Below are 14,868 nucleotides of genomic sequence, written 5' to 3'. Positions count from 1 at the left end.
CACTCGAATCAAGCAAGGATCAAATTCAGTACGGGATAATGTGTGAAAGAAGTATTATCTGATATTCCTCCCACGAACTCTTGTCATCTTCTTTTGAGATTGGCATGGCTTCATTTTAAAACGCTCAATCTTGATAAAGGTTCCCTTTATTTGAGGGATGAGGGACATGAAATGAAGTTGAAATTTATGACACCAAGACAAGCCAGTAAGGATCAACATAGGCTGAAGGAGAAAATAGAAAGAGAAAGAATAGAAAAGGAAAATATATACTCTGTGGAAGGAATGGAAACTGAAGAAAAAGAAAAGGAAGAAAAGATAAAGATGATGAAAAAGGTAGAAGAGAAACAAGGTGTTTAATCAAAGCCCACCGATGTTTAGTTCCATTCGTTTATGGAAGCGACAACACTGTTGTAAGCCAAAGATTGTTGGAGAAACTCAAGTTACCAACAAGCTTTCATTCGAATCAAGCAAGGATCAAATTCAGTAGGGGACAATGTGTGAAAGAAGTATTATCTGATATTGCTCCCACGAACTCTTGTCATCTTCTTTTGAGATTGGCATGGCTTCATTTTAAAACGCTCAATCTTGATAAAAGTTCCCTTTATTTGAGGGATGAGGGACATGAAATGAAGTTGAAAATTATGACACCAAGACAAGCCAGTAAGGATCAACATAGGCTGAAGGAGAAAATAGAAAAAGAAAGAATAGAAAAGGAACAAATATAAACTGTGGAAGGAATGGAAATTGAAGAAAAAGAAAAGGAAGAAAAGATAAAGATGATGGAAAAGGTAGTAGAGAACCAAGGTGTTTAATCAACGGCCACCCATGTTTAGTTCCATTCGTTTATGAAAGCGACAACACTGTTGTAAGCCAAAGATTAGTGGAGAAACTCAAGTTACCAACAAGTGTTCACTCGAATCAAGCTAGGATCAAATTCAGTACGGGATATTGTGTGAAAGAAGTATTATCTGATATTGCTCCCACGAATTCTTGTTATCTTCTTTTGAGATTGGCATGGCTTCATTTTAAAACGCTCAATCTTGATAAAGGTTCCCTTTATTTGAGGGATGAGGGACATGAAATGAAGTTGAAATTTATGACACCAAGACAAGCCAGTAAGGATCAACATAGGCTGAAGGAGAAAATAGAAAGAGAAAGAATAGAAAAGGAACAAATATAAACTGTGGAAGGAATGGAAAATGAAGAAAAAGAAAAGGAAGAAAAGATAAAGATGATGGAAAAGGTAGTAGAGAAACAAGGTGTTTAATCAAAGGCCACCCATGTTTAGTTGCATTCGTTTACGAAAGCGACAACATTGTTGTAAGCCAACGATATGTGGAGAAACTCAAGTTACCAACAAGCTTTCATTCGAATCAAGCAAGGATCAAATTCAGTAGGGGACAATGTGTGAAAGAAGTATTATCTGATATTGCTCCCACGAACTCTTGTCATCTTCTTTTGAGATTGGCATGGCTTCATTTTAAAACGCTCAATCTTGGTAAAGGTTCCCTATAATTGAGGGATGAGGGACATGAAATGAAGTTGAAATTTATGACACCAAGACAAGCCAGTAAGGATCACCATAGGCTGAAGGAGAAAATAGAAAAAGAGAAAATAGAAAAAGAAGAAATATAAACTGTGGAAGGAATGGAAACTGAAGAAAAAGAAAAGGAAGAAAAGATAAAGATGATGGAAAAGGTAGTAGAGAAACAAGGTGTTTAATCAAAGGCCACCCATGTTTAGTTGCATTCGTTTACGAAAGCGACAACACTGTTGTAGGCCAAAGATTGGTGGAGAAACTCAAGTTACCAACAAGCTTTCACTCGAATCAAGCAAGGATCAAATTCAGTACGAGACAATGTGTGAAAGATGTATTATCTAATGTTGCTCCCACGAACTCTTGTCATCTTCTTTTGAGATTGGCATGGCTTCATTTTAAAACGCTCAATCTTGATAAAGGTTCCCTTTATTTGAGGGATGAGGGACATGAAATGAAGTTGAAATTTATGACACCAAGACAAGCCAGTAAGGATCAACATAGGCTGAAGGAGAAAATAGAAAGAGAAAGAATAGAAAAGGAACAAATATAAACTGTGGAAGGAATGGAAACTGAAGAAAAAGAAAAGGAAGAAAAGATAAAGATGATGAAAAAGGTAGAAGAGAAACAAGGTGTTTAATCAAAGGCCCATGTTTAGTTCCATTCGTTTATGAAAGCGACAACACTGTTGTAAGCTAAAGATTGGTGGAGAAACTCAAGTTACCAACAAGCGTTCACTCGAATCAAGCAAGGATCAAATTCAGTACGGGATAATGTGTGAAAGAAGTATTATGTGATATTGCTCCCACGAACTCTTGTCATCTTCTTTTGAGATGGGCATGGCTTCATTTTAAAACGCTCAATCTTGATAAAGGTTCCCTTTATTTGAGGCATGAGAGACATGAAATGAAGTTGAAATTTATGACACCAAGACAAGCTAGTAAGGATCAACATAGGCTGAAGGAGAAAATAGAAAAAGAAGGAATAGAAAAGGAACAAATATAAACTGTGGAAGGAATGGAAATTGAAGAAAAAGAAAAGGAAGAAAAGATAAAGATGATGGAAAAGATAGTAGAGAAACAAGGTGTTTAATCAAAGGCCACCCATGTTTAGTTGCATTCGTTTACGAAAGCGACAACACTGTTGTAAGGCAAAGATTGGTGGAGAAACTCAAGTTACCAACAAGCGTTCACTCGAATCAAGCAAGGATCAAATTCAGTACGGGACAATGTGTGAAAGAAGTATTATGTGATATTGCTCCCACGAACTCTTGTCATCTTCCTTTGAGATGGGCATGGCTTCATTTTAAAACGCTGAATCTTGATAAAGGTTCCCTTTATTTGAGGCATGAGGGACATGAAATGAAGTTGAAAATTATGACACTGAGACAGGCCAGTAAGGATCAACATAGGCTGAAGGAGAAAATAGAAAAAGAAAGAAGAAAAAAGGAAGAAATATAAACTGTCGAAGGAATGGAAAATCAAGAAAAAGAAAAGGAAGAAAAGATAAAGATGATGGAAAAGGTAGTACAGAAACAAGGTGTTTAATCAAAGGCCACCCATGTTTAGTTGCATTCGTTTACGAAAGCGACAACACTGTTGTAAGCCAATGATTGGTGGAGAAACTCAAGTTACCAACAAGCATTCACTCGAATCAAGCAAGGATCAAATTCAGTACGGGACAATGTGTGAAAGAAGTATTATCTGATATTGCTCCCACAAACTCTTGTCATCTTCTTTTGAGATTGGCATGACTTCATTTTAAAACGCTGAATCTTGATAAAGGTTCCCTTTATTTGAGGCATGAGGGACATGAAATGAAGTTGAAATTTGTGACACCAAGACAAGCCAGTAAGGATCAACATAGGCTGAAGGAGAAAATAGAAAAAGAAAGAATAGAAAAGGATGAAATATAAACCGTGGAAGGAATGGAAATTGAAGAAAAAGAAAAGGAAGAAAAGATAAAGATGATGGAAAAGGTAGTAGAAAAACAAGGTGTTTAATCAAAGGCCACCCATGTTTAGTTGCATTCGTTTACGAAAGCGACAACACTGTTGTAAGCCAAAGATTGGTGGAGAAACTCAAGTTACCAACAAGCATTCACTCGAATAAAGAAAGGATCAAATTCAGTATGGGACAATGTGTGCAAGAAGTATTATCTGATATTGCTCCCACAAACTCTTGTCATCTTCTTTTGAGATTGGCATGACTTCATTTTATTACGCTTAATCTTTATAAAGGTTCCCTTTATTTGAGGGATGAGGGACATGAAATGAAGTTGAAAATTATGACACCAAGACAAGCCAGTAAGGATCAACATAGGCTGAAGGAGAAAATAGAAAAAGAAAGAATAGAAAAGGAACAAATATAAACTGTGGAAGGAATGCAAACTGAAGAAAAAGAAAAGGGAGAAAAGATAAAGATGATGGAAAAGGTAGTAGAGAAACATGGTGTTTAATCAAAGGCCACCCATGTTTAGTTGCATTTGTTTACGAAAGCGACAATATTGTTGTAAACCAAAGATACGTGGAGAAACTCAAGTTACCAACAAGCTTTCATTCGAATCAAGCAAGGATCAAATTCAGTAGGGGACAATGTGTGAAAGAAGTATTATCTGATATTGCTCCCACGAACTCTTGTCATCTTCTTTTGAGGTTGGCATGGCTTCATTTTAAAATGCTCAATCTTGGTAAAGGTTCCCTATAATTGAGGGATGAGGGACATGAAATGAAGTTGAAATTTATGACACCAAGACAAGCCAGTAAGGATCACCATAGGCTAAAGGAGAAAATAGAAAAAGAGAGAATAGAAAAGGAAGAAATATAAACTGTGGAAGGAATGGAAACTGAAGAAAAAGAAAAGGAAGAAAAGATAAAGATGATAGAAAAGGTAGTAGAGAAACAAGGTGTTTAATCAAAGGCCACCCATGTTTAGTTGCATTTGTTTACGAAAGCGACAACACTGTTGTAAGGCAAAGATTGGTGGAGAAACTCCAGTTACCAACAAGCGTTCACTCGAATCAAGCAAGGATCCAATTCAGTACGGGACAATGTGTGAAAGAAGTATTATGTGATATTGCTCCCGTGAACTCTTGTCATCTTCTTTTGAGATGGGCATGGCTTCATTTTAAAACGCTCAATCTTGATAAAGGTTCCCTTTATTTGAGGCATGAGGGACATGAAATGAAGTTGAAAATTATGACACCAAGACAAGCCAGTAAGGAGCAACATAGGATGAAGGAGAAAATAGAAAAAGAAAGAATAGAAAAGGAAGAAATATAAATTGTGGAAGGAATGGAAACTGAGGAAAAAGAAAAGGAAGAAAAGATAAAGATGATGGCAAAGGTAGTAGAGAAACAAGGTGTTTAATCAAAGGCCACCCATGTTCAGTTGCATTCCTTTACGAAAGCGACAACACTGTTGTAAGACAAAGATTGGTGGAGAAACTCAAGTTACCAACAAGCTTTCATTCGAATCAAGCAAGGATCAAATTCAGTACGGGACAATGTGTCAAGATGTATTATCTGATATTGCTCCCACAAACTCTTGTCATCTTCTTTTGAGATTGGCATGGCTTCATTTTAAAATGCTCAATCTTGATAAAGGTTCCCTTTATTTGAGGCATGAGGGACATGATATGAAGTTGAAATTTATGACACCAAGACAAACTAGTAAGGATCAACATAGCCTGAAGGAGAAAATAAAAAAAGAAAGAATAGAAAAGGAAGAAATATAAACTGTGGAAGGAATGGAAATTGAAGAAAAAGAAAAGGAAGAATAGATAAAGATGATGGAAAAGGTAGTAGAGAAACAAGGTGTTTAATCAAAGGCCACCCATGTTTAGTTGCATTCGTTTACGAAAGCGACAACACTGTTGTAAGCCAAAGATTGGTGTAGAAACTCAAGTTACCAACAAGCTTTCACTCGAATCAAGCAAGGCTCAAATTCAGTATGGGACAATGTGTGAAAGAAGTATTATCTGATATTGCTCCCACGAACTCTTGTCATCTTCTTTTGAGATTGGCATGGCTTCATTTTAAAACGCTCAATCTTGATAAAGGTTCCCTTTATTTGAGGGATGAGGGAAATGAAATGAAGTTGAAATTTATGACACCAAGACATGCCAGTAAGGATCAACATAGGCTGAAGGAGAAAATAGAAAAAGAAAGAATAGAAAAGGAAGAAATATAAACTGTAGAAGGAATGGAAACTGAAGAAAAAGAAAAGGAAGAAAAGATAAAGATGATGGCAAAGGTAGTAGAGAAACAAGGTGTTTAATCAAAGGCCACCCATGTTCAGTTGCATTCGTTTACGAAAGCGACAACACTGTTGTAAGACAAAGATTGGTGGAGAAACTCAAGTTACCAACAAGCTTTCATTCGAATCAAGCAAGGATCAAATTCAGTACGGGACAATGTGTGCAAGATGTATTATCTGATATTGCTCCCACAAACTCTTGTCATCTTCTTTTGAGATTGGCATGGCTTCATTTTAAAACGCTCAATCTTGGTAAAGGTTCCCTATAATTGAGGGATGAGGGACATGAAATGAAGTTAAAATTTATGACACCAAGACAAGCCAGTAAGGATCACCATAGGCTGAAGGAGAAAATAGAAAAAGAGAAAATAGAAAAAGAAGAAATATAAACTGTGGAAGGAATGGAAACTGAAGAAAAAGAAAAGGAAGAAAAGATAAAGATGATGGAAAAGGTAGTAGAGAAACAAGGTGTTTAATCAAAGGCCACCCATGTTTAGTTGCATTCGTTTACGAAAGCGACAACATTGTTGTAAGCCAAAGATTGGTGGAGAAACTCAAGTTACCAACAAGCTTTCACTCGAATCAAGCAAGGATCAAATTCAGTACGAGACAATGTGTGAAAGATGTATTATCTAATATTGCTCCCACGAACTCTTGTCATCTTCTTTTGAGATTGGAATGGCTTCATTTTAAAACGCTCAATCTTGATAAAGCTTCCCTTTATTTGAGGGATGAGGGACATGAAATGAAGTTGAAATTTATGACACCAAGACAAGCCAGTAAGGATCAACATACTCTGAAGGAAAAATAAAAAAAGAAAGAATAGAAAAGGAACAAATATAAACTGTGGAAGGAATGGAAAATGAAGAAAAAGAAAAGGAAGAAAAGATAAAGATGATGGAAAAGGTAGTAGAGAAACAAGGTGTTTAATCAAAGGCCACCCATGTTTAGTTCCATTCGTTTAGGGAAGCGACAACACTGTTGTAAGCCAAAGATTGGTGGAGAAACTCAAGTTACCAACAAGCGTTCACTCGAATCAAGCAAGGATCAAATTCAGTACGGGACAATGTGTGAAAGAAGTATTATGTGATATTGCTCCCACGAACTCTTGTCATCTTCTTTTGAGATTGGCATGGCTTCATTTTAAAACGCTCAATCTTGATAAAGGTTCCCTTTATTTGAGGCATGAGGGACATGATATGAAGTTGAAATTTATGACACCAAGACAAGCCAGTAAGGATCAACATAGCCTGAAGGAGAAAATAAAAAAAGAAAGAATAGAAAAGGAAGAAATATAAACTGTGGAAGGAATGGAAATTGAAGAAAAAGAAAAGGAAGAATAGATAAAGATGATGGAAAAGGTAGTAGAGAAACAAGGTGTTTAATCAAAGGCCACCCATGTTTAGTTGCATTCGTTTACGAAAGCGACAACACTGTTGTAAGCCAAAGATTGGTGTAGAAACTCAAGTTACCAACAAGCTTTCACTCGAATCAAGCAAGGCTCAAATTCAGTATGGGACAATGTGTGAAAGAAGTATTATCTGATATTGCTCCCACGAACTCTTGTCATCTTCTTTTGAGATTGGCATGGCTTCATTTTAAAACGCTCAATCTTGATAAAGGTTCCCTTTATTTGAGGGATGAGGGAAATGAAATGAAGTTGAAATTTATGACACCAAGACATGCCAGTAAGGATCAACATAGGCTGAAGGAGAAAATAGAAAAAGAAAGAATAGAAAAGGAAGAAATATAAACTGTAGAAGGAATGGAAACTGAAGAAAAAGAAAAGGAAGAAAAGATAAAGATGATGGCAAAGGTAGTAGAGAAACAAGGTGTTTAATCAAAGGCCACCCATGTTCAGTTGCATTCGTTTACGAAAGCAACAACACTGTTGTAAGACAAAGATTGGTAGAGAAACTCAAGTTACCAACAAGCTTTCATTCGAATCAAGCAAGGATCAAATTCAGTACGGGACAATGTGTGCAAGATGTATTATCTGATATTGCTCCCACAAACTCTTGTCATCTTCTTTTGAGATTGGCATGGCTTGATTTTAAAACGCTCAATCTTGGTAAAGGTTCCCTATAATTGAGGGATGAGGGACATGAAATGAAGTTGAAATTTATGACACCAAGACAAGCCAGTAAGGATCACCATAGGCTGAAGGAGAAAATAGAAAAAGAGAAAATAGAAAAAGAAGAAATATAAACTGTGGAAGGAATGGAAACTGAAGAAAAAGAAAAGGAAGAAAAGATAAAGATGATGGAAAAGGTAGTAGAGAAACAAGGTGTTTAATCAAAGGCCACCCATGTTTAGTTGCATTCGTTTACGAAAGCGACAACACTGTTGTAAGCCAAAGATTGGTGGAGAAACTCAAGTTACCAACAAGCTTTCACTCGAATCAAGCAAGGATCAAATTCAGTACGAGACAATGTGTGAAAGATGTATTATCTAATATTGCTCCCACGAACTCTTGTCATCTTCTTTTGAGATTGGCATGGCTTCATTTTAAAACGCTCAATCTTGGTAAAGGTTCCCTATAATTGAGGGATGAGGGACATGAAATGAAGTTAAAATTTATGACACCAAGACAAGCCAGTAAGGATCACCATAGGCTGAAGGAGAAAATAGAAAAAGAGAAAATAGAAAAAGAAGAAATATAAACTGTGGAAGGAATGGAAACTGAAGAAAAAGAAAAGGAAGAAAAGATAAAGATGATGGAAAAGGTAGTAGAGAAACAAGGTGTTTAATCAAAGGCCACCCATGTTTAGTTGCATTCGTTTACGAAAGCGACAACATTGTTGTAAGCCAAAGATTGGTGGAGAAACTCAAGTTACCAACAAGCTTTCACTCGAATCAAGCAAGGATCAAATTCAGTACGAGACAATGTGTGAAAGATGTATTATCTAATATTGCTCCCACGAACTCTTGTCATCTTCTTTTGAGATTGGAATGGCTTCATTTTAAAACGCTCAATCTTGATAAAGCTTCCCTTTATTTGAGGGATGAGGGACATGAAATGAAGTTGAAATTTATGACACCAAGACAAGCCAGTAAGGATCAACATACTCTGAAGGAAAAATAAAAAAAGAAAGAATAGAAAAGGAACAAATATAAACTGTGGAAGGAATGGAAAATGAAGAAAAAGAAAAGGAAGAAAAGATAAAGATGATGGAAAAGGTAGTAGAGAAACAAGGTGTTTAATCAAAGGCCACCCATGTTTAGTTCCATTCGTTTAGGGAAGCGACAACACTGTTGTAAGCCAAAGATTGGTGGAGAAACTCAAGTTACCAACAAGCGTTCACTCGAATCAAGCAAGGATCAAATTCAGTACGGGACAATGTGTGAAAGAAGTATTATGTGATATTGCTCCCACGAACTCTTGTCATCTTCTTTTGAGATTGGCATGGCTTCATTTTAAAACGCTCAATCTTGATAAAGGTTCCCTTTATTTGAGGCATGAGGGACATGATATGAAGTTGAAATTTATGACACCAAGACAAGCCAGTAAGGATCAACATAGCCTGAAGGAGAAAATAAAAAAAGAAAGAATAGAAAAGGAAGAAATATAAACTGTGGAAGGAATGGAAATTGAAGAAAAAGAAAAGGAAGAATAGATAAAGATGATGGAAAAGGTAGTAGAGAAACAAGGTGTTTAATCAAAGGCCACCCATGTTTAGTTGCATTCGTTTACGAAAGCGACAACACTGTTGTAAGCCAAAGATTGGTGTAGAAACTCAAGTTACCAACAAGCTTTCACTCGAATCAAGCAAGGCTCAAATTCAGTATGGGACAATGTGTGAAAGAAGTATTATCTGATATTGCTCCCACGAACTCTTGTCATCTTCTTTTGAGATTGGCATGGCTTCATTTTAAAACGCTCAATCTTGATAAAGGTTCCCTTTATTTGAGGGATGAGGGAAATGAAATGAAGTTGAAATTTATGACACCAAGACATGCCAGTAAGGATCAACATAGGCTGAAGGAGAAAATAGAAAAAGAAAGAATAGAAAAGGAAGAAATATAAACTGTAGAAGGAATGGAAACTGAAGAAAAAGAAAAGGAAGAAAAGATAAAGATGATGGCAAAGGTAGTAGAGAAACAAGGTGTTTAATCAAAGGCCACCCATGTTCAGTTGCATTCGTTTACGAAAGCAACAACACTGTTGTAAGACAAAGATTGGTAGAGAAACTCAAGTTACCAACAAGCTTTCATTCGAATCAAGCAAGGATCAAATTCAGTACGGGACAATGTGTGCAAGATGTATTATCTGATATTGCTCCCACAAACTCTTGTCATCTTCTTTTGAGATTGGCATGGCTTGATTTTAAAACGCTCAATCTTGGTAAAGGTTCCCTATAATTGAGGGATGAGGGACATGAAATGAAGTTGAAATTTATGACACCAAGACAAGCCAGTAAGGATCACCATAGGCTGAAGGAGAAAATAGAAAAAGAGAAAATAGAAAAAGAAGAAATATAAACTGTGGAAGGAATGGAAACTGAAGAAAAAGAAAAGGAAGAAAAGATAAAGATGATGGAAAAGGTAGTAGAGAAACAAGGTGTTTAATCAAAGGCCACCCATGTTTAGTTGCATTCGTTTACGAAAGCGACAACACTGTTGTAAGCCAAAGATTGGTGGAGAAACTCAAGTTACCAACAAGCTTTCACTCGAATCAAGCAAGGATCAAATTCAGTACGAGACAATGTGTGAAAGATGTATTATCTAATATTGCTCCCACGAACTCTTGTCATCTTCTTTTGAGATTGGAATGGCTTCATTTTAAAACGCTCAATCTTGATAAAGCTTCCCTTTATTTGAGGGATGAGGGACATGAAATGAAGTTGAAATTTATGACACCAAGACAAGCCAGTAAGGATCAACATACTCTGAAGGAAAAATAAAAAAAGAAAGAATAGAAAAGGAACAAATATAAACTGTGGAAGGAATGGAAAATGAAGAAAAAGAAAAGGAAGAAAAGATAAAGATGATGGAAAAGGTAGTAGAGAAACAAGGTGTTTAATCAAAGGCCACCCATGTTTAGTTCCATTCGTTTAGGGAAGCGACAACACTGTTGTAAGCCAAAGATTGGTGGAGAAACTCAAGTTACCAACAAGCGTTCACTCGAATCAAGCAAGGATCAAATTCAGTACGGGACAATGTGTGAAAGAAGTATTATGTGATATTGCTCCCACGAACTCTTGTCATCTTCTTTTGAGATTGGCATGGCTTCATTTTAAAACGCTCAATCTTGATAAAGGTTCCCTTTATTTGAGGCATGAGGGACATGATATGAAGTTGAAATTTATGACACCAAGACAAGCCAGTAAGGATCAACATAGCCTGAAGGAGAAAATAAAAAAAGAAAGAATAGAAAAGGAAGAAATATAAACTGTGGAAGGAATGGAAATTGAAGAAAAAGAAAAGGAAGAATAGATAAAGATGATGGAAAAGGTAGTAGAGAAACAAGGTGTTTAATCAAAGGCCACCCATGTTTAGTTGCATTCGTTTACGAAAGCGACAACACTGTTGTAAGCCAAAGATTGGTGTAGAAACTCAAGTTACCAACAAGCTTTCACTCGAATCAAGCAAGGCTCAAATTCAGTATGGGACAATGTGTGAAAGAAGTATTATCTGATATTGCTCCCACGAACTCTTGTCATCTTCTTTTGAGATTGGCATGGCTTCATTTTAAAACGCTCAATCTTGATAAAGGTTCCCTTTATTTGAGGGATGAGGGAAATGAAATGAAGTTGAAATTTATGACACCAAGACATGCCAGTAAGGATCAACATAGGCTGAAGGAGAAAATAGAAAAAGAAAGAATAGAAAAGGAAGAAATATAAACTGTAGAAGGAATGGAAACTGAAGAAAAAGAAAAGGAAGAAAAGATAAAGATGATGGCAAAGGTAGTAGAGAAACAAGGTGTTTAATCAAAGGCCACCCATGTTCAGTTGCATTCGTTTACGAAAGCAACAACACTGTTGTAAGACAAAGATTGGTAGAGAAACTCAAGTTACCAACAAGCTTTCATTCGAATCAAGCAAGGATCAAATTCAGTACGGGACAATGTGTGCAAGATGTATTATCTGATATTGCTCCCACAAACTCTTGTCATCTTCTTTTGAGATTGGCATGGCTTGATTTTAAAACGCTCAATCTTGGTAAAGGTTCCCTATAATTGAGGGATGAGGGACATGAAATGAAGTTGAAATTTATGACACCAAGACAAGCCAGTAAGGATCACCATAGGCTGAAGGAGAAAATAGAAAAAGAGAAAATAGAAAAAGAAGAAATATAAACTGTGGAAGGAATGGAAACTGAAGAAAAAGAAAAGGAAGAAAAGATAAAGATGATGGAAAAGGTAGTAGAGAAACAAGGTGTTTAATCAAAGGCCACCCATGTTTAGTTGCATTCGTTTACGAAAGCGACAACACTGTTGTAAGCCAAAGATTGGTGGAGAAACTCAAGTTACCAACAAGCTTTCACTCGAATCAAGCAAGGATCAAATTCAGTACGAGACAATGTGTGAAAGATGTATTATCTAATATTGCTCCCACGAACTCTTGTCATCTTCTTTTGAGATTGGAATGGCTTCATTTTAAAACGCTCAATCTTGATAAAGCTTCCCTTTATTTGAGGGATGAGGGACATGAAATGAAGTTGAAATTTATGACACCAAGACAAGCCAGTAAGGATCAACATACTCTGAAGGAAAAATAAAAAAAGAAAGAATAGAAAAGGAACAAATATAAACTGTGGAAGGAATGGAAAATGAAGAAAAAGAAAAGGAAGAAAAGATAAAGATGATGGAAAAGGTAGTAGAGAAACAAGGTGTTTAATCAAAGGCCACCCATGTTTAGTTCCATTCGTTTAGGGAAGCGACAACACTGTTGTAAGCCAAAGATTGGTGGAGAAACTCAAGTTACCAACAAGCGTTCACTCGAATCAAGCAAGGATCAAATTCAGTACGGGACAATGTGTGAAAGAAGTATTATGTGATATTGCTCCCACGAACTCTTGTCATCTTCTTTTGAGATTGGCATGGCTTCATTTTAAAACGCTCAATCTTGATAAAGCTTCCCTTTATTTGAGGGATGAGGGACATGAAATGAAGTTGAAATTTATGACACCAAGACAAGCCAGTAAGGATCAACATACTCTGAAGGAAAAATAAAAAAAGAAAGAATAGAAAAGGAACAAATATAAACTGTGGAAGGAATGGAAAATGAAGAAAAAGAAAAGGAAGAAAAGATAAAGATGATGGAAAAGGTAGTAGAGAAACAAGGTGTTTAATCAAAGGCCACCCATGTTTAGTTCCATTCGTTTAGGGAAGCGACAACACTGTTGTAAGCCAAAGATTGGTGGAGAAACTCAAGTTACCAACAAGCGTTCACTCGAATCAAGCAAGGATCAAATTCAGTACGGGACAATGTGTGAAAGAAGTATTATGTGATATTGCTCCCACGAACTCTTGTCATCTTCTTTTGAGATTGGCATGGCTTCATTTTAAAACGCTCAATCTTGATAAAGGTTCCCTTTATTTGAGGCATGAGGGACATGATATGAAGTTGAAATTTATGACACCAAGACAAGCCAGTAAGGATCAACATAGCCTGAAGGAGAAAATAAAAAAAGAAAGAATAGAAAAGGAAGAAATATAAACTGTGGAAGGAATGGAAATTGAAGAAAAAGAAAAGGAAGAATAGATAAAGATGATGGAAAAGGTAGTAGAGAAACAAGGTGTTTAATCAAAGGCCACCCATGTTTAGTTGCATTCGTTTACGAAAGCGACAACACTGTTGTAAGCCAAAGATTGGTGTAGAAACTCAAGTTACCAACAAGCTTTCACTCGAATCAAGCAAGGCTCAAATTCAGTATGGGACAATGTGTGAAAGAAGTATTATCTGATATTGCTCCCACGAACTCTTGTCATCTTCTTTTGAGATTGGCATGGCTTCATTTTAAAACGCTCAATCTTGATAAAGGTTCCCTTTATTTGAGGGATGAGGGAAATGAAATGAAGTTGAAATTTATGACACCAAGACATGCCAGTAAGGATCAACATAGGCTGAAGGAGAAAATAGAAAAAGAAAGAATAGAAAAGGAAGAAATATAAACTGTAGAAGGAATGGAAACTGAAGAAAAAGAAAAGGAAGAAAAGATAAAGATGATGGCAAAGGTAGTAGAGAAACAAGGTGTTTAATCAAAGGCCACCCATGTTCAGTTGCATTCGTTTACGAAAGCAACAACACTGTTGTAAGACAAAGATTGGTAGAGAAACTCAAGTTACCAACAAGCTTTCATTCGAATCAAGCAAGGATCAAATTCAGTACGGGACAATGTGTGCAAGATGTATTATCTGATATTGCTCCCACAAACTCTTGTCATCTTCTTTTGAGATTGGCATGGCTTGATTTTAAAACGCTCAATCTTGGTAAAGGTTCCCTATAATTGAGGGATGAGGGACATGAAATGAAGTTGAAATTTATGACACCAAGACAAGCCAGTAAGGATCACCATAGGCTGAAGGAGAAAATAGAAAAAGAGAAAATAGAAAAAGAAGAAATATAAACTGTGGAAGGAATGGAAACTGAAGAAAAAGAAAAGGAAGAAAAGATAAAGATGATGGAAAAGGTAGTAGAGAAACAAGGTGTTTAATCAAAGGCCACCCATGTTTAGTTGCATTCGTTTACGAAAGCGACAACACTGTTGTAAGCCAAAGATTGGTGGAGAAACTCAAGTTACCAACAAGCTTTCACTCGAATCAAGCAAGGATCAAATTCAGTACGAGACAATGTGTGAAAGATGTATTATCTAATATTGCTCCCACGAACTCTTGTCATCTTCTTTTGAGATTGGAATGGCTTCATTTTAAAACGCTCAATCTTGATAAAGCTTCCCTTTATTTGAGGGATGAGGGACATGAAATGAAGTTGAAATTTATGACACCAAGACAAGCCAGTAAGGATCAACATACTCTGAAGGAAAAATAAAAAAAGAAAGAATAGAAAAGGAACAAATATAAACTGTGGAAGGAATGGAAAATGAAGAAAAAGAAAAGGAAGAAAAGATA

Source organism: Vigna unguiculata, chromosome 5, assembly GCF_037176805.1.
Source record: "Vigna unguiculata cultivar grain cowpea cultivar isolate G323 ecotype 2 chromosome 5, ASM3717680v1, whole genome shotgun sequence".
NCBI lineage: Eukaryota > Viridiplantae > Streptophyta > Magnoliopsida > Fabales > Fabaceae > Vigna > Vigna unguiculata.
Note: the sequence above shows the minus strand (reverse complement) of the source record.